This window comes from Lynx canadensis, chromosome C1 (genome assembly GCF_007474595.2).
Source record: "Lynx canadensis isolate LIC74 chromosome C1, mLynCan4.pri.v2, whole genome shotgun sequence".
In the NCBI taxonomy this organism is placed as follows: Eukaryota; Metazoa; Chordata; class Mammalia; order Carnivora; family Felidae; genus Lynx; species Lynx canadensis.
In genome coordinates, this window is record NC_044310.1 from 147081006 (window position 1) to 147100256 (window position 19251).

Sequence of the window (19251 nt, forward strand, 5' to 3'; positions counted from 1 at the left end):
GAGACTGAACCACCAGGTGGAAAATGGGATCGCCCATTCGTTACTCATATACTCCTATCCTTATCACCTTCTTCTCCCACCATATGTCCTTGTCTTTTCATTGTTTATAAAATTAATTTAAAAAATTGTATTAGAGGGGCGTCTGGGTGGCTCAGTCGGTTAAGTGTCCGACTTCAGCTCAGGTCACGATCTCGCAGTCCATGAGTTCGAGCCCCGCGTCGGGCTCTGGGCTGATGGCTCAGAGCCTGGAGCTTGCTTCCGGTTCTGTGTCTCCCTCTCTCTCTGCCCCTCCCCCGTTCATGCTCTGTCTCTCTGTGTCTCAAAAATAAATAAACGTTAAAAAAAATTGTATTAGATATTTCAAATTACGTAAAAACTGAAAAGTATTTAAAATACCCGATTTTTGACCCCCCAGGTTTAATCATAAGCACCATCCTACCATCTAGTTTCAAAAATAAGTGATCTTATTTCCTCTGTTCTGCCCATTTTCTTCCTGTGGTATTTTAATGAGCATCCCAGATGTCACATCATTTCACCCGCAAATTCTCTCACAAATAAGGACTTCTTCTAAATACAACTATAAAATCAACATCTCACCTAACAAAATTAAAAGTATCCCTCTTCCAAATATCATCTAAAAGCTAATCAGTGTTTCAATTTGCCTGATTTTCAACTATAAACATCCCCTGCATTCCCCCCCCCACAAAAAAAAAATTACAGGGAAAATGGGGATAGCATACCAATAAGTTGTTTTCACTGCTTTCCGTTATTATAACGAGAGGTTCAGTGTTAGGATTGTGGCAGTACTGAGAATACTCTGTATATAATGTGGCAGAAAGCAAATGAGTTACTATGGTATATTCGAATTCTAGCATCTCCCGCTGTTTCAGAGAACCAGAAATCTGTGTGTGAAATAAAGGAAATATACATGTAATAGAGAAAAGGTTAAGTAAGAACCATATAAACTCAATTTGAATTGGAAGCACCAGTATGAACTTACGAAGTAGTCTATATATAGTTATCCTTTGTCTACTAAAAGGCCTAGAAACAATGACCTAGGCAGTATGTATTCCTAGTGCCCAGACAGTGGAGTTAAAACACCACTTCTCACTAAAAGAAAAAGAACAAGTTGAATTGAACCATGGTTACCATCACCAAATCCAGCCAGTAGGAAATTAGAGATCAAATGGATGAGTTCTTCAACAGATAACCTATAAGGAAAGAAGGAAAGGAAAGGGTTGCTGGGGGAACCTGAGGTTTGAGAGACTTAAAAGACATAAAAGGATGCTCAAGACTAGAGTACAGGGGCTAGGTATGCACACATGGGTGATAAAACCATAAAGAAAGGCAACAGAGCAATTATTACAGAAGTGAAGAAAGCAGTGACTTCTGGAGGGAGAGAGGGGCTATGTCTGGCCTGGGACACACCAGAGGCTCAAGGGAAACTGCTAATACTCTCTCTCTTGATCTGTGTGGTGGTCACAAAAAAGATTCCCTTTATAATAATTACCTAAACTATGTATGGTTTATGTGGATAGCTGTGTTTGATCTTATAATAAAAAGATAAAAAGAAGACCAAAGCAGAATGTGTGCTGTTAAAAAACAAAAACAAAAACAAAAACAAAAGGGCACATTCATGATAAAACACACACACAGACGCACACGCATGCTCGCTCTCACCCTCTCTCTCTCTCTCTCTCTCTCTCTCTCTCTCAGGAAGTAACAGCACTGTGTATCGTATATATACACAAAAATCTCCCCAGTTCTGTGACATAAATAAGGTTTTGTAAATAAACTTTTGAAATATCAACTATTTTTTATCTTCAACATGAAAACTGTTTTTGCAAGTTCCAAGTTTATTAACTGTTAATAGAGAAATAGGCATGAGTTAGCTAGTCATAATCAGAAATCAAGTATTAAATAAAATTAATACATCGTATGATAGGTTAGTCCTTCCTCTCTCCTCCTTCAATTATATAAGTTTCACGGGCCAAGGGTATAGGAATATTGTAGAGTCCAGATCAATGTTTCCCAAGCACAGTGTAAAGCTATCATCAAGCAACAAAAATTAAAATCATAAAGATGTGAGCCCTCGTATATATACATATAACAATCCCGATAATGATATCAGCAGGTGTTCTTCTTACAGGGGAGAGAGTGGCGACTAGATATGATTATTTTAAAGTTCATGTATTTTTAATTTATTTTTATTATTTTTTTTTAATTTTGAGAGAGATAAAGAGTAAGCAGAACAGGGGCAGAGAGAGAGGGAGAGAGAGAATCCCAAGCAGGCTCCACACTCAGCACGAAGCCGGATGTGGGGCTTGATCTCACAACAGTGAGATCATGACCTGAGCCACAATTAAGAGTCAGACGCTTAACCAACTGAGCCACCCAGGCACCCCAAGTGCCCATATATTTTTTAAAACCTCACACATGAAAATAGACATAAATGAATATTCTGTGAAATGGCACTTTAAAATTCCACCAAATGGAACTTAAAGAAAATATGAAAATTCTGCAAAATGGAACTGCCCCCATCACAAGGAGTAACACCCATAAGCTCTGAGAGTTAAAAAGCTGTGATCCTGGTACACCCATGGGCAGATAGATCAGTGAAACTAAATGGATACCCCAAAAATGGACCAAGATGTACAGAAGAATATAGAATACAAAAGAAATCAAAGAAGAAAAGTTGGGACTTTCAGTAAAATTGGAACAACTAGCCAGTGTGACAGAGACCACTAATTTCTCACTAAAATTCCTTCTTGGCTGCTTCTTGGGCACATGCTGACCCAAAGAGACTGCATTCCCCACTCTCCCTTGCAGCTTGATGCACCCCAAGACCACGTTCTCACCAATGGAAGTATAAGTGGTGTATGTGCAACTTCTGATCACTTGCCCTGGACTTTCTCCATTGTCCTTTGCATGGAGGGAGCCCAGATACAGGAGCAACCCATCTATGACCATGCAGATAAATACTGGACAGAAGGAACATAAGTCTCAATGACCAGTGGATAGGGGCTGGTCTGCTGACCTGGTTTGCTCACACCGGTACCTTTAGGTGAGGACAAAAATCAACTTCCATGTTCTTTGAACCATAGCATATCCCCTGGTTACAGCAACTCAGCCTTATCCTAATTAATAGAGAAAACTTAAGTTGGATTCATACCTAACATTCCAGATGGATCAAAGATTTAAACCTAAAAAACACCGAGCCACATGACATACAAGGGACCATGAGATAGATTTTTAGTTTAGAAATGGAAAAGGTCTTTTTCTTGTGATACGAATTCCTGAAGTCACAGAAAGTTTGATTATCTATGTAGCGCTACAAATGTTTTTGAACATCTTTTATTGACTGTCTCTTCCACTACAATGTAAGCTCCATGTAGCAAGAATTGGGATCTGTTTTCTTCACTATTATATATACACAGCTGCCCAGAACAAGTGCCTAATATATAAGAGGCATTCGATAAGTATTTGCTGAGTGAATAAATTGGTATATTTAAGTATACACGATTTTAAATAATATGCACAGCACAATAATTATTTCTGTGCAAATGACAAAACATAAATATCACTTGTCACACTTAATTTTGTTAATGCATAGGAACACCTATGAACTGATAATAAAAAAAAATCAATAACCCAATAGGAAAATAGACAAAGGACACCAACATACAAGGAACACAATTGGAAAGTGTTTAAAATTATGAAAAGATGCTCGATGTCAACGGAAATAAAAATGCAAACTAAAGCTACATTAAAACTGTCATTTCTCACCTATTTGGCAAAGAAAAACACCTTTGACAATCATACTGTGATCAGCAAGGGTATGAGGAAGCAGTGTTCTCATCCACTGCTGTTGAAATCAAAAACTCCACAAGCTCAATGAGCAGAGCAACTTGGCAATAAATTTATACAAAATTTAAAAAGTGTGTACCCTTTTACATAGCAGTTCTACTGCAAGAAATGGATCCTACAGATATGTTCGTGACCCTGTTTGAAATATTATATGTACAAGGTTATTCCCTACAGCTGTGTTCACAATAAAAAATAAACTAGAAGGGATCTAGGTGGCCATCAACATAGCACGGGTTAAATAAATTACAGCACTGGTCCACAGTGGAATACTAGGCATCCATTAAAAAAGAATGCAGTATTGGGGTGCCTGGGTGGCTCAGTCGGTTGGGCGTCTGACTTCTGCTCAGGTCATGATCTCGCACTTTGTGAGTTTGAGCCCCATGTCGGGCTCTGTGCTGTCAGTGGGGAGCCCACCTCGGATCCTCTGTCCCCCTCTCTTCCTGCCTCTCCCCCACTCACTCATGCTCGCTTTCACTCAAAAATGAACATTTAAAAAATTAAAAAGAAAAGAATGCAGTATTAATATGGAAGATCTTCCAAGAAATTTTATCTCAGTGAAAAAAGGTACAAAATAGTATATATTGTTACCATCTGGGTTAAAAAAAAACCACACACACACACAAAAGAAATTGCAATAATCTGTAGGTTATGTGTTGTATATTATATATGCCCTGAAATCTCTGAAAGAAAACACAAAAAACTGGTAGGAATTTTTGGTAGGAATTGCCTCTAGGAAGAATAATTGGGCACGTGGGAAATGGGGAGGAGTGAGGCTTATTTTTTCTCACTTTTGTACCTTTTTAATCTTATAAATATTGATTGTATCACCTCCTGAATATAAATATTTTACCAAGTAAAAACATTACAAATATTTATCTCTAACCCCTAGAAATCTGAACACTTCTCTGGCGATTCTTACTGTCAAACACACTTGGAAAACCAGTGAGCTGAACAATCTTAACCCTGTTTCATAATTAAGAATCACAGGGTTAGCAATTAACAAACACCATCATCTCCTCGTTCTGCTCGTTCAAACAAATACATATGCAAAATAAAGTCAGTCTCTTAGTTCCGTCCCTGTTATTCATTACTTCCTCTTAAAACTAATTCAACCTCATGCCCACCTTAAATGGGCATGAAAATATTTCAAAATGCTCCAAGGATGGCAGCCAGAACCAACAATTCCACTAATATATTAACACAGCCTGGTGCCTAAGAAGTTCCTTGCAGTCACATAGAAGATGAAAAATTGCCATAACTGTCACCTGGGCAACAATCCAAAGCTGTGCATCATCTGCCTTGGAAAATAAAAACTCACATCGTTAAGACTAAAAGTCCAATGTCAACAGCCGTGGCTTTTGTTTTCTGCCTAATGCGAAAGGTCTCCCCCCGCATCCCCCTTTAAATTATAGGCTAACCCCTCACTTGAGGACCGGTTATTACGTTACAGCCTTATAAGGAACACTAAGCAGTCATTATTTAGACTGACATTCTGCTTAAAAGGAAAAATTCTTCTTGAAAGGGAAAATGTCCACAACTTATCAAGTGGAAGGAAAAAGCAACTTGTAAAACAAAATGTATAGTCATGTTCATCAAGCTTTCAACATAATGAATATGCGTACTGTTTGTAATACGATAAGATCTGTGTATGAGTAAGTATGTGTTTCAAATTATCAGCTATGGGCAAAAGAGCAAAGACAGAGAGGAAATTTTACCTGTACCTATGTCTGTATTTTATACTGTTTTGTAATACTTGCAATTAAATAATCAAAAATAAACTATTTATATAAAGAATAAAGTTTTTAAAAATAGTAAATTAGACTTTCCTTTAAAAAAACAACAAAAAAACAAAAAAAAACAAAAAAAAAACGTCGGACAGGTACTGGAGACTTTCCAAAAGTGTTGAACCAAGGAGGCTGCATAGACCGACCTCTACAAGCCTGAATCCTGAGTTACGTGTTTCTTTGTCTATGTGCAAGTTTCCAACCATATCTGAGCAACCTGAACATTCAGCTCAAGAGACACACCCACCAATATTTAGCACTTCAGGCCTCCCCTCACAGAAACATCTCATAGACTCTATTCTAAAGTAGGTATTTGTGGGGTGCACAGCTGGCTTTGTCAGTAGAGCATGCAACTCTTACTTTTTTTTTTAACGTTTATTCATTTTTGAGAGACAGAGAAAGACAGAGTATGAGCGGGGAAGGGGCAGAGAGAGAGGGAGACCCAGAATCTGAAGCAGGGTCCAGGCTCTGAGCTGTCAGCACAGAGCCTGATGCGGGGCTCGAACTCAAGAACTGCGAGATCATGACCTAAGCCGAAGTCGGACGCTCAACCACCTGAGCCACCCAGGTACCCAGGCACCCCTCTTTCTCTTTTTTTTAATGTTTATTTATTTATTTTGAGAGACAGAGAGAGAGAGAGAGAGAGAACGAGCATGAGCAGGGGAGGGGCAGAGAGAGAGGAAGAGAGAGAATCCCAAGCAGGGCTCAACCTCACAAACTGTGACATCACGAACTAAACTGAAATCAAGAATCAGGTACTTAACAAACTGAGCCATTGAGGCACCCCAAGCATGCGACTCTGGATCACAGGGTTGTGAGTTCAAGTTCCACACTGGATGTAGAGGTTACTCAAAATAAAATCTTTAAAATAAAATAAAATAAAAATATTTGTATTCCCCTATAGCTTAACACAATGACAGCAAGACTGCTTTATATAGATTTCAAAATACTCCATAGGAAGCATATTATGAAAATGTAGTTCTGGAAAAGGTAAAAGTATGGAGACAATAAAAAGATCAGTAGTTTCCAGGGAGTGACTAGGGGAGAGAAGAATTATTAATAGATGGAGCACAGAGGATTTTCAGGGCAGTGAAATTTTTCTGTTTGATACTGGAAATGGTGGATAGGGTCATTATACATTTGTCCCCAACCTATAGAACAAACAACACCAAGAGTGAACCCTAATGTAAAACCATGGGCATTGGGTGATAATGCTGGATCAACACAGGCTCAACAACTGTAATTAATGTACCACTACACTGATACAGTAGTCCCTCCTTATCCATGAGAGATACGTTCCAAGACCTCCAATGGATGCCTGAAACCATGGATAGTACCGAAACCTATATATGCCACATTTTTTTCTTACACATACATACCTAAGATAACGTTTAATGTGTAAGTTAGGCACAGGAGGAGATCAACAACAACTAATAGTGAAATAAAACAATGACAACATACAGGACTATAATAAAAGTTATGTAAACGTTTTCTCTCTCTCTCTCTCTCAAAATATTTTCTATGCACTATACCTCACCCTTCGTGTGGTGATGTGAGATAATAAAATGCCTACATGATAGGATGAAGTGAGGCGAATGACGTAGGTGTTGTGACCTAGCATTAGGCTACTATTGACCTGCTGACCACATATCAGAAGGAGGATCATCTGCTTCATCTGCTGACCACGGCTGACTGGGCAACAAACCATGGAAAGCAAAGGGGCGAAAAAGGGGGTCCTGCTGCAGTGGGAGAGGTTGTGTATGGGGCCAGGGGGTACAGGAGAACTCTCTGTACTTTCTGCTCAATCTTGCTGTCATTCTAAAACTGCCATGAAACATAGTCCATCTGAAAGAGAAAAAAAGAAAAGTGGCCCCGTAAGGGGGAAAGAACGGGAGAAGTATTTCGTATGTAGGGAAATATTGATAATATTAGAATAAACTGGCCAAAGTTAAAGAATAACCGAGCAGCTCCGCCACAGAGACAGAGAGAGAGAAGCCCACCTTCGAGGCAACGCAAGAATTAAGCACTATGAGGCTAGAGTCCTAACCTTTTTATACTGGATTCATACAAACCAACGAAATCATCACTGTGGCTAAGAATTTACCGTGTAGATTTGATCTCTGCCAAAGAGCATTAAACGAGGTGATCTGTTGAAATGGCTCTAGAGCTGGCTCTGGGAACGCTGCTCCGGAGAGCTCCTGGGTAAGCTGACTCAGCTACCTTAGGGCTGGTGCCCCGTCATGTCGCGCCACGGTCCCTCGGGCAGGGCGCTCTGGTTCAGAGCTCCGCTCTCTCGTCCCCCATTCACCGGAGACCAGCGGAGTGGGAGAGGTGCTCCTGGAGTCTCCTGGAGGAAAAAGCTTCCCAGTAGTTCTGCTCCAGCAATGTGACACTCACAAGTGGCTCCGGGCTGCAGTTGGGGAAAAAGAAAGAACACCAGCTAAGAGAAGAAAATTCCGCAGTTGTGAGTGTGCTGGCTCAAAGTGCACACCTGACAAGCCTTTCAGTTGGGACCCCAAAACTAAGGCCAATTTACAACTGAGGCAAATATGGAAGGCGCTGAAAAACAATGACACGCAGGATGTTGGTAAACTTCAAAATCAAGTTCTTTCAAAGCCCATATACCATGGACTCCAGTCCATTACAAAAACAGCAAAAAAAAAAAAAAAAAAAAAAAAAAACAACAAAGGCTTTGTACATATTAATTATTATCTGTACTTGGTTAAAAACAAAACCACTCAAACGGTACACAGGTATAGAATTAAAGTCTCTCTCCAGACCCCCAGCTGCTCCTAGATAGCCCATTGCACCAGAGTAACCAGTTCCTTGTGTATCCCACCCAGAAGCAATCTGGTTTAGGTCCACTTCCAACCCATTCTCAGTCATAGACAGAACTAGTTCAAAGGCTCATAAAACAATAGTGGGGAAAGAACAACAAGCGGAAGGGAAGGGGTCTAGATAACTAACAAAAAAACACAAAGCCACCCAAGTTCCCCTTTCCTTTGGGAAGACTTTAAAAACATCAACATTTGCCAAAGGAAGAGGAAATTTTTATTAGAACCAAATTTTTCCATCCAAATAAGTCACACAAAACACTGAAGAACTTACTCCTTTCAAAAAAAACAGCACCTTTTTTTTGTTTTTAACCTCAGGGAACATTTTGCCAAGAAAACGTTCATGTAAATAAATCTAAGCAGAAAACAAACCCAAAATACAGCATTCCTAAATAATTATTGGGAAGGAAAACCACATGAACCTTGAAATTCAAGGGGAATGCTTTACAACTAATACCAACTCTTTCCTTGCTTCAGTTTAAATGAAGGCTCACAACCAATTTGAAAAGACAGCCTAGCTATGTAAAAGGCACACAAAAAATAAGACAACAATATCTCCCCCATAGGAAAGTCAACCAGAAATTTTGCATTTTCAGCAATCATTTAGTGAAGTCAGAGAGTAAAAACCCATTTCTAGAGTGGACATCTGTAAAAACAGACTCATTCGTGAAGCAGCATCCACAACCTTCAGTTTCAGAACCAATTGCTAAAATCCCGGTGTTTTACAAGCCGCTGGAGCCAGGGAAATTTGGTGGTCAGGGTCTCACATTGACGTTGCCTTCCCCTTGGGCAAAGAACTGTGTTTTAGAAGAGGGCCGCTGTTAAGCTACCCTGCCTGGCACTAACCATGTCTGTAAGTCATAGGTACTGTTTGGGAAAGGGCTTTAGACAATAGGAAAATAAGGAAACACGGGTGCATATTTTCCTGATTCTTTCAAAACAAGAATCATCTGAAGAACGGTCAGAGATTGAGTGTTTAATTACACAGGTGCTTCTATTTCCCTTCCAACTCCCCAGTCTTACCTATTACCTTCACCGCAAGGAATTCCTTCAAGAGCAGGCTCAGCTTCTCCTGTCTCTGTTCAGCCTTCTCTAAGGATTCTTCTTTTGTCCAGATCTTTCCATTCCGATTCCTCCAGTATTTTTACTCTATATGACTCAACCTGGCACTTGATCCCCTGCCTTGAACAGGGTTTGTCTCACAGCCAATTTAAAACTAGAAGAGATTCACATATTATCCTTCTGCTATATCATTCCTTCCCAATACCTAACACATAGTTGGTGCTCAGGAGTTATCGGATAAAACTCTTCAAATTAAACGTAATTTAAGATTTGCTTTAGAATTCATCAGGCTCTCAACCATGGATTGAAGTCAAAACGGTGGTGTACCACAAGGAAGAACAGGTTGGCAAAAAGGGAGCTAAGTGGAGAGCAAATGCCAGAAACTTAGGTCTTCAAACGTTCTACTCAGGACCCATCTCCCCACAAATATACTTCATGCCAATAAGCAAGCTTGGCAGAGCCTGAAAGGTAGTGGAAAGCAGTTATGCACAAAACCCCAAGAGTGATTAAAAAATAAAAACAAACCAAAAGAAAGAGAGAGAAGAGAGGGGGTGAGGGGGAAGTGCTATAAAAATATCTATGTAGCAAACTTCAGCATCTTGTCCCAAAACTTCCATTGAGCTGAGTTTTTTCCTAAAATCTTAGCCAACTCATTTGTTTGGCTATTGAGGTTTAATTATTGGTGGCTAATCGTGCCATATGAAAATCTGACCCTTTATAGAAGCTAGAGGCACATTCCTGTGAAGTGGTGAAGGGTGAGAGTGAGGAAAGGGGACAAAGAGAAATAAAAAAAAAAAAAAGTTCTTACTCCAAATGCGGGTTTAACATAGCAGTATATTTTTCTTTAATCCAATTTAAGAGAACATGCATAGTTTCTTAAAAGTTATTGTAATATGATGGGACCCGAGTAACAGGCAAGCATAAAAGATACTTAAAATCAAACAAGTTCTTGTCAGTCAACATAGCAGCTAAGCAACAGGAAGAAAAAAAAATTGAGGACAAGTTTCCTCAACTATTTAATTATAACTGTATCCTTGGCCTCCAGAAATTGTAGCTTCCAAATACTGAAAAGTCTTGTCCTTTCAAGACATCATCCCTTGTACGGTGATGGATGTTAAGGAAACTCATTGTAGTGATCACTTTGCAATATACATAAATTTCGAATCATTGTGTTATCTACCTGAAACTAAGATACTGTTTTATGCCAATTATACTTCAATTAAAAAAGGGGCGCCTGGGTGGCTCAGTCGGTTAAGCGTCCGACTTCGGCTCAGGTCATGATCTCGCAGTCCGTGAGTTCGAGCCCCGTGTCGGGCTCTGGGCTGACAGCTCAGAGCCTGGAGCCTGTTTCAGATTCTGTGTCTCCCTCTCTCTCTGACCCTCCCCTGTTCATGCTGTCTCTCCCTGTCTCAAAAATAAATAAACATTAAAAAAAAAATTAAAAAAAAAAGACATCAACCCATACCTTCCCTGTTTATCTACCCAGCCCCATAACCCAAATAAACCATGGTGGATCTTGCTGTAAAATTACCGTTAACTGAAATTACTTTAAGAAGCACCATATGGTTGTAAGAACATGGACTTAGGGAAGAGCCAAACCCAGTTTTCCAACCTATTTAATGTGATCTTACCCAAATCATTTAACTTCTATGGGTTTCAGGTTCCTTTCCCATGACACAGGGTAAATACCTTCCACCTTTGAAAGTTACTAATATACACCAGCTATCGTTTAGCGTGCCCTTAGTTCTAGAACCGTGCTAACCGCACTCTTGCATTATCTGATTTAATCCTAACAGCACAAAAACTGAGGAAGGTGTTATTATTCCCCCTTGAAAGATAAGAAAACAATGTTAGAGAGGTTAAGTAAAACTGCCCAAGATCATAATTTTTAATAAGTGGCAAAACCAAGAATCAATTCAAGTTTTTCAGACTCCAAAATCTATGTTAATTGCCATTAAGTAAAATTGCATCGTGACTGTTTATAAGAACTGAGCTGAATGCTCATAGTAAATATTCTTAGTTCCCTTTCCTGTTTTCTACTCCTTAGAATAATAGAAAGTGCTAAAGCACTGTGGTAGGAACAGCAGAAAGCACACCAATCCCAAACAATAACACAAGTCATCTACAAAATCACACTACAAATGTCCTCTTGTCTCACTACAACCAATGTCAAGTATCCTTGAAGAATAATCTATTCCAGACACTTCAATACATAAGAAAGACAGGTATGATTGCTTAGTAATGCTGGAGAAAGGCAATGGAGATATCAGCCGGTTCCCAAGATTACCACTTTCCCAGTGGAACAAATCTAGGTCACATGCCCTAGACAACTGATAAACTCAGGGGACACCATGGAGCGGGCGGGGGGGGGGGGGGAACAAGGAAAGCCATACAAAGCTGAGAAAAGATAAAAGCTGACTGAACCAGGAAGCAGAGAGGAGCATGGAGATATAGCAGATCCCCTTCTCCAGGCGTATCCAAATTCTCAACAGATACTAATCTTTGGGACTTAGGGATGAGAAATGGGAATTTCCAGGAATTTCTCCAGAATTCCCCAAATTATAGCTTTTCTTAAAATACTTCCAAATACTCTTTACTCATTATTATGGGTATATATATTTTTTGTTTTTTAAATGTTACGTATGTAAGAAATAGTGTTATTTACAAAGGATTGTAGCCTATAACAAATATTCAAATGCTAGGAAATGCCAGTGAACATTATTGGGTAGTATTCCAATAGCTGGCCAAATCCAGCCTGCAGTCTGTTTTGGTAAATAAACGTTTCATTGGAACACAGTCCCACTTGTTCATTTTACGTATAGTCTACGGCTGCTTTCACACTAAAACAGCAGAGCTGATAGTTCTGACAGAGTCCATATGCCTTGCAGGCCCTAAAATATTTACTATCTGGCCCTTTGGAGAAAAAGTTTGTTGACCTCTGAAATAACCTGCATTTGGATCTATGAGGAAGGTTAACCGCACTACACCGAATCCCATGTTGCAGTTGCCATTTCCAAGACTTATTCTGCTTCAGAAACATATTTCTTGGAATACCGCTCACAGGATTTGTATACAATATGCTATGTATATTATTTTATTTGCAACGATGACTCACTGGTAGCAGCAGACAGGGCCACAAACACATATTTATAACATAGCAACAGTTACAAGCAATCACGACCAGTTCTTTCCTCTGTGCTCCTACCCTATCCTGGCTCTGGGCAATGTCAGTCTTATCCTTCGCTCCACAGGTTCACGTTCAACTCAACATCAGTGGGTTCCTTCAGTCTACCACCGTCTCTATTGCTAATTGTTTAATTCTCACAGGAGAATTGCAACACGCTTTTTCCCGTTCACCTGATTGCTCCGGGGATCTGAAAAGACATAAATTTCCCAAGAAATCCCTGGAAGGAATTCTGCCATGGAAATAAACTATTCTCTTCAGGTGTAGCGAGACTGAGTCTAGATCACACTCACTGGACTTTTAAGGGATAGAAGAAAAAGCGTTGAGGAGAGGAGGGAGGATGAGGAAAAACAAAGTCTCCGGGATGTTTTAAGGAAAAGATTAAGGTCTGTCTCAAAGCCTAGAGAGAAGGGACACCTAAGTGGAGGTTCAGATGAAGACGACATTTCCTAAGGCGATGGCCCCAGTGACAGATTTAAGGCCCAAATATCCGAACTTAAGTTCTAATTTGGCTGCCATGACAGGCATTCGCTGTGAGTTATGACAGGAGTTAAGTGTAATTAAACACCACACTATTTCTGAAAATAACCTGCTCATACTTTATAATCTCAAACACCCTCTTCTGAAGTGGCTGGGTGATCCACCAAAATCCCCTTTATCCATCAGTCCGGCCAAAGATTTCATTTATTTGTTCCAGAAATACAAAGCATGAGGACCAAGGATAAAACTCAAGGGAACAAATGCAGTGGGATACAGCAGCACCAAAAGGGTTCTAGGCTTGAACCAAAGAGTCCTGGGTTGAGTCCCAGCCCTGCCAATCACTAGACATGTGATCTTGGGCCAACTGGCCAACCGTCTGAGCCTCAGTCTCTCGCAGGCAAAATGGACATCATGACTTCCTTGTGAAGCCCACAGCACATGGTGGGTGTTAATAAATGGCAGCTATTATTATAAACAAAGTATTTAAGGAGCAGGAATAAGAGGAGGAGACCGTGATAAAGACTGAGAATCAAAAGGGTTGACTTATTACACTGAATCATTTGAAAATGCTGACATTTGACCATTTTGACTCACAAAAATAGCAGTTTTTAAATAAATACTATAAAGGGCTCTGCGGGGAAGCCTGAAAGGAGACAGCATGAAAGACTAATACCCCATCCTCATTCCCCCACTGGGGGAAGCTTAGAAGGAATCCAGACACCAGATGGGAAGGCTGCAGACTAAAATAGAATACCCCTTAGTCAACTCCTCACTAGAGAGGAGGTGTGACTTTAGGGAGGAGAAGATTCAACAAAGGACAGACAAACACATACACCTCACTCCTAGGTAGCCCACGTACCTCGCTCCCTCTCTCCTTCCTTCTCCACTGCTGCCCTGTCCTTTCCCTTCATTATTTCTTTCCCTAGGCAAAGCCCAATGGTGTCCTGTTAACCAGCTGGGGAAGGACAGAGCACTTCTGCTCAGCTGACGTTACTGAATGCACAGCAAGCTTTTCGGTAGGCTTCGTAGTGCAGTTGGCAGCTCGATAAAGATATCCAATGGATCCGCTGCATTTTCCCTGTTATTTTTCTGTCTTCCATTCATACCGTAGGTGTTAATTTTTTCAAGTCCTCCTAGACCTCACCCAGCTGATGGGTCTGTGGTTGATCCATGGGCGTCATGACAGTTCCTGGATGAGATCTGAATTTCAAGCCCCCTCACCAGCCCAAACCCAAGTAGCTCTATTCCAGCTATCTCTAAATCTCAAAAAAAGGTGCTAAGTGAGGACTCAAAATACCTTGCGTACAGCGGATGAATAACAGGTTAGAGGTAAAAAAAGGAGGAACATGTCATTTCTTCCATCCTCCCAACCCGTACACTTAAAAAACAGAATTAGACTTCCCTGGTAATTAGCTTGCCTTTCTCAGTCTGTTGGGTCAGCTTTAACAAATGTAAATCCAATTCCCGCAGCATTTCAGCAATCCCCATTGCTGTATTTTATCTGCTGTCTGGAAGTAATGTGGCAATCCTTGATGATCACCCTCACACATTAAACTATGGAGACTTTCATCAGATGATGATCTCAAAGCACTTTTACAAGAGTTCGCAGGGATGCCTCCCACGTGGGCCAGAACCAGATTTTCTGGTTTTCTAATGGGGCGTCTGGCATTCTGTTTCTCCTAAGCTGTACTCTGGTGTAAACACTCCAGAGTATATATGCCCTCACTAGATAGACATTAGCAAAGCTTCAACAGGGAAGCTTCTTGGAAGTGAGGACTCTGTGTATACAATATCCTGCTGTATCTCCAAAACCTGGTCTATGATCACCAGACATTTAAGTATTTGTGGAATAAATGGAGCTTAAAATTACAGAAAAGTCCAAAGTATTATCAACTGCAAGCTCTTAAACTTGTTAAAAGAAGCTTTTCTATCACTAAGTGGCTAAGTTTCTACCCTACATTTAAACTCAGAACAGTGCAAAACATACTAAATACTCTTATTTGAGGGGAACAGGTTAACACAAAAAGCACAAAGAAACATATAAAAAATTGTGGGAAAAAACTATTTCATAAAAGCAGGCTTCACTTTAGAATAGCAGTAAGTTTTCTTAGTACACTCATTAACTAAACAACTCCAAATTAAGGTGAAGTTTTTCAAAATTGTTATCTACAGAAATGTCCAGAAACACTGAAGGGCCACTGCAAAACAGGAATACCAAAACAAATGAAGAGAGGACTAAAGCTTTTAAAAACCATTCTTCCAATGCCCTCTTGAAAATATTTATGTCAATTACCAACCTAAACAAAATTTTTACCAGATCGTTCTCCGTAATTGAGACTCACTGAGAATAAATTGGAAAAAAAAAAAGGCAATCGACATTCTTTTTCTAATTGTTTGGCTTAATGTATTTCCTCACAGGCATATAAGCATTTCCAAGGGGACGCAAGAAAACTACCTGCCCCCTGTGCAGAGAGAACAAGGTAACAAAAAACAAAAACAAACAAGCAAAAATAAAAAACAAAAACAAAAAACAGTAAGGTTAAAAGAATTAAAACTGAACAGTATTCTATATGGCTTTGTCTTCTTGTACCTGTTTCTGTGCATGTGTGTATACTACATGCCCATAATTATGTCAGACAAGCTATGCATTTTATAAGTAGTTGCCAGCCCCATAATGAGTTATCTGAAAAACTAACCTGCAACTTCTTAAAGAGAAAAATAGCCTCTTATTTATCTTTAAGCTTTATAATAATTGGGGCAGCATCCCTTCCATACGACTCAGCAAATATTTGCTGACTGATGAACAGGGAGATTAATTAAAGTAAGATTCAAGTCAAGAATCCAGGTGACTCTGGGTCTACCAGAGATTACATAGCCTTCCACTCTGCTCCATCATCTTGATGGGATTATTGTAGGTTGTCTTCAAGGTATGGAGGAAAAAACACTGAGCCAAGGAGCTTGACAGGTCCCTGCACCACACATGTGTGACAATGGGAAATCACTTATCGTCTCTGACATCCATTTTCCCTGATTATAAATTGAGAATGGGGGTCCAAGCTGCTGAGTTTCCCTCCAGCTCCAAATTTTCTGTTTAGATAGTTCTTTTACAATCACTAGCAGGATGCCTCAAGAGTTATGCTAACAAGAAAGGCTACGTCTTTTCATTAAAGATGGTTTTCCAATCTACTCCTGTACTGAGATGGCACACAACCCACTCATTAGGAAAAAAAAAAAAAAAAAGGAAAAATAACATTTTTCATTTAATTTAGCAGTTTCGTTCTTAACTCATACAGGTTTGCTTTTAATTTGCTTACCAATAATTTGTTTGCCAACTGAAGGATAATTAAGAAAATACACAAAAAGAAGTGGCACAGTGGGGTGTCTATCAAGAACAGTAGGGGCATGAGAATATGCCCAGTTCCCAAGACAAGGAATCTAGATGAATAAAACTAAAGTCAGCACGTCCACATTACCCACCACCCCAAATGTGCCAGTTTTCCTTTATGTTTTATCTCACACAGTGGAATCACACCAATGAACCTCGACGGCAAGGTTGGAAACTAGGGGTTCATCTTACAAACCCCACCAGTGCCTTTGTCCCAGCTCTTGTTGTCTCCCACCAGCAAGACTTCCAACTGCCTCCTCGGTGATCTCCTCTGGGGACCTGCCAACAGTGCAGTCACTAACCATTGAGCAGCCTCTCCTCTGCTTAACCATCAGCGGCTCTCCGCATCATGAACAGAGTCCCGATTTCCACGACCTGGCCCGAGACCTCTCCACCCTCATCAGTCACCACCCTTCAGGTACTCTGACCCTGACTGCACCATACAGCACTATGAAGATGCCATATTTCTGTTTTCCTTCATGCCTTTACCCTTGCCCCCACCCCCAAATGTCTTTTTCCACCTGTCAAATCCCTATGCTTCAGGATCAGCTCAAGAATCACTTCCGGATGGAAGCCTTCCCTGAAGCCCCCATGCCTACACCCTGTCTGAGGTACATGCACCCTCCTCTGTTGTTCCCAAACGTAATTATCATGGCACCTAAAAAGTACATTTCACTTTTCTTTTCTTTTTTTTTTTTTAATTTCACTGCTTAGTGAGTCTGTGACTCCTCAAAGATAAGTAGTATTTTTTCATCTCTGGAACACCAGGGGCAGTCTTATAAATAACAGGCCCTTAATAAACACTGATGGATGAATGAATGGGTGAACCCTGATAATGGACTCAAAGCATAAGAGGAATGCTCCAAAAGAAATATGAACAATAAAAACTGAGAACTGTGCTAATGGAAAAAAAGAGGTAGGCCTACCAGAATCCACTTTTAGTGCTGTCATGGCTTTTAATTCAAGGCAAAAAAGAAAAAAAAAATCCCCAAATCCTCAATTATAGAGACTGAGAACTAAAGTGTTTATTTCATACAAAAAAGACAATGTGTAAACTAAATGTATACACTAAACCATAGTCGCTGACTGACTTACATATGAAAACAGGGAAGTATTTCCTAGTCCAACACTTTAGAACATAATCTTCTTCTAAATTATATATACAGAAAAGTAACCTGAGAACAACACTTAAATACCATGCTAACACTGTAATATTACTGGAAACAAAGATGTTGTCAGTAAAATGTAAGAAGGAAGATGCTTCATCTTATAAGAAAAACATTAATTTTTTCCCACAAAATTATTCCCAAGATGGTCACTTGGAGCCAGGCCCCCATGCGGTTCTCAAGGCTAGGCTCTGACTCCCTGGCCTCCTTCCAGATGTCTTCAGTAAAGGTGCTGAGGGCCAGGGTGGGCAAAAGGGGGGGCTCTTGCTCTTACCATGACAAGGCTATCTTCTTAATGTTCTTCCCCATCCCACTACCCATTTCCCCAGCCCCAAACTTTCTATACCACATAGCAGGAAAAAAAAGAACAAATGCATAAATTGCTATGTAATGTAACTGAGCTTAATTCAAGAAGCATAAAGTAGGTAACAGAAAGGAGGCAATGGCCAACGCTGAATATTAAGGAAAAGAGAAGGAAGATCCAAGGAAAACACTTAGCTGTTGGTAGTGCTCACTGGCTAGGATCACTTTAAGTTTACACATGAAATTGCTTAATGCATGAGTCACTTCAAATCATGACTGTATGGATTCATTTAATATGTTCAAGCAAACCTGCAATGAAGATGACCTAGAAGTCTGGAGATGCACATGATTCTCCAATCAAAAGAATGGGGGTGGCAGACATATTGTAGAAAAATCAAAAACATAAATGTGTTTGGAAAAAACTTAAATCCTGTCGTTTTCTTATTACAATGGGCAGAAGAATGTCAGACGGTTTATCAAAATTGGATGAGTTAAAAAAAAAAAAAAACCCACCAGGTTCAGAAATGACTGTTCTGAAGGTTTCTGGGACACAGTCAAGAACTCTGTTGCCCACTAGGGGACTGGTCCAGGAGCTCGGCTTCTCCCTTGACCCAGTGTACAGGATGATTGGGAGCCAGACTTTGGCTTCTACTGCAACAATCTTAGCTTTAAAATCAGTCTTAAACGCTGATGATTTCTCTCTGGGGTGATGAAAATGGCCTAACATTGGACTGGTGACAGACGCACAATCTGTGGATTTACTCAAAGACACTGAATTACACACCACGAAAGGGTGGATGTTATAGTATATGAACTAACTCAATAAAACTATTTTGAAAACAAAATCAGTCTGGAAGCTCTTAGGCCTTTTTCCGTACAGCTTAAGACCTTAAGCGTTTGCTGTGCTGTGCTTGTTAACTCCATAGAGACATTCCGTGTGTCTCCCAATTCATTTCTATGGAAAGAGCTGAAGCTTTGAAAATCACAGTTCAGTTTGGGAACTGAACCTAGGTCTGTCATTTCCTAGGCTCTGGGATCTTGAGCATGTTACTGTCTGAGCCTCAGTCTCCCCTCCCCCCACCCCCCCCCACCTATCAGATGAGCAGAATGAGTCTGCAGATCACCAGCGCACTCAGACTGATGGTAAATGGCAGAAAATTAAAATGGAAGCGGCTGTAAAAAAGGA

At 40.1% G+C, this 19251-nt stretch overlaps 1 protein-coding gene across 3 annotated transcripts in view; it reads right to left on the bottom strand.

Annotated features, from left to right (window-relative positions):
* Positions 1-19251, bottom strand: part of ACVR1 (activin A receptor type 1) — a 143125-nt gene that overhangs the window by 82259 nt on the left and 41615 nt on the right. Inside the window, exons 1-2 of one of the 3 annotated variants that reach the window (XM_030326404.1) lie at positions 9509-9623; positions 7872-8061 (exon numbers count right to left, since the gene is read on the bottom strand). The gene's annotated coding sequence lies outside the window, so the exon portion shown is untranslated. Of the gene's footprint in view, positions 1-7755; positions 8062-9508; positions 9624-19251 lie in introns of those variants that run through there. The other 2 variants (XM_030326402.1, XM_030326403.1) reach the window with 2 other exon arrangements.